This window comes from Triticum dicoccoides, chromosome 1B (assembly GCF_002162155.2).
Source record: "Triticum dicoccoides isolate Atlit2015 ecotype Zavitan chromosome 1B, WEW_v2.0, whole genome shotgun sequence".
Classification (NCBI taxonomy): Eukaryota; Viridiplantae; Streptophyta; class Magnoliopsida; order Poales; family Poaceae; genus Triticum; species Triticum dicoccoides.
Genome location: NC_041381.1, coordinates 619,360,025 through 619,361,930, shown reverse-complemented (window position 1 = coordinate 619,361,930; position 1,906 = coordinate 619,360,025).

Sequence of the window (1,906 nt, the reverse complement as noted above, 5' to 3'; positions counted from 1 at the left end):
CCGGCTCCTCCCACGCCGGTGCTCCGCGCCGTCCTCCCGTGCCGCCGCCTCCGTCTACCTCCACTTCGCCGGCCGCCACAGCCCCGGAAACGCCCGACCTCGCCGGCCCCATCTTCTTCCTCAACTCCGGCGACGACTTCGGCGAACTTCTCCGGCGACCGCGGATCGGGACCAGATCCACCAGCCTGCCGATCCAAACGGCGCCCCTGATCTTGGTTCCCTCCGTCCCGGGTTCTCTCCGTCCAGTTTTTCGCGGGGTAAATTTTGGCCAAGTCCCCGAATCTATGTAATTTTCATGTCATGTTCGTCATGCCGTATCTCTGCATCCGTAGCACCATTTCGTGTGTGTAATATGTCAAATTGTTCGTCTCAACGAGTATATCATTTCATTCCATTGCATCATATTCATTTGAGATCATCTTGATACCTGAATCATTGTTGTAAGAGTGCTTCATGATGGTATCTGTTGTCTGTTAACAGAACGAGCTCTTTTGTCATTTTTTCCATGATTGATGTGTGCATCCTATGAGGTTGATGTCTACATGTGTTTTGAACTATGCCATGTCTTCTTTACAGAGGTGCTAACCATGTATTTTTGTGATCAATATGGTGACTAGCACAAGCATGCAAACTAGGCATCGTGATGTTGCTGATTTTAGTCCCTGTTCTGCCGTTATTTTCGTGCCATGTAAACTTGATGCTACAGAGAGATCCATGCATAATTTGAGATACTTCAGTAAGGGTGTTTTGAACATGTGGTTATTTTCTATCCATTCATGGCCTTGGATGCAATTATGGAGTAGTCTAGCATGTCATTTTCGTGCTCTACTTTTGCTTCAAAATGTTTCCTGGCAGATTGTTTACGTGTTAGTTAATTTAGCCAAGGATGCTATAGTTGATCCTTGCATGCTATGGACTTGTTCTTGACTTGGTTTGTTTCACAAACATGTCTTCTTGATGATGCTATGCTTATCTTGCCATGCAATGACTTGTGGTGAGTGAATCGAGCTTGTTAAGTAGGGTACATGATGTTGCTGTTTTGCTAGGCTGAATCTGTTATTTCGTGATGCTATATAAACATGTTGCTACTAATCATTCTATGCATAATCTGGAGATGTTCTATAAACATGTTTTGATCTACATGTCATGCTCTATCCATCCATGCCCCTGGTTGTATTTATAGGTTGCTGTACCTTATTCATATCTTGCTCAAAAGTTGCTTCATAATGTTGCTGTCAGCCTGTTTACATTAAGTTCAGTTGTTTCCATGATTGTTACTAGTGTGCCATGCATCCTATGACCTTACTATTGTCATGCTTAGCTTCACAAACATGCCTTCTTACTGTTGGGTGCCTTTCCATGCCATCTATTGCTCTGTAGTGAGTTGCACAAGCTCATCTACATGCCTTCATAATTATGTTCCTGCCATGTCTGAATCTGTATTATAACTTGCCATGTTTACGTGGGTGCCATCATATTTTCTGATCCTTTTTGGCTTATGGTCAGTAAGGGACTTTTGATCTATGCAATTAGTAGATTCATGCCATGCCTTTGTTTGCCATGATAAGTTCCTGTAACATGTTGTTTGATAGCTCTGAACATTGCATCGTGATGTTATTTTCTGCAAAGTCTGAAATTGTTATAACTTGCAATCTTATCATGTGTGTTTGAGCATGTTCTAGTGATTTCTGGAGATAGCTTAGTGTTCATGTTTTGTTATGCTTTACATGTACTTCATGTCCATGTCTTTTGTTTTCATGTTGGGGTGTTGTAGCTTATTGTTTTGATGCTTGCAATATGCCTAGTTGCTGTTTTGGACAGATTGTTGTTATGACTTGTTTCATTTGTGTGTGTTGGACCGTTGCTCCGTTTTGAGTGTGCTCTATATGAAATTTGCTTAGAATTG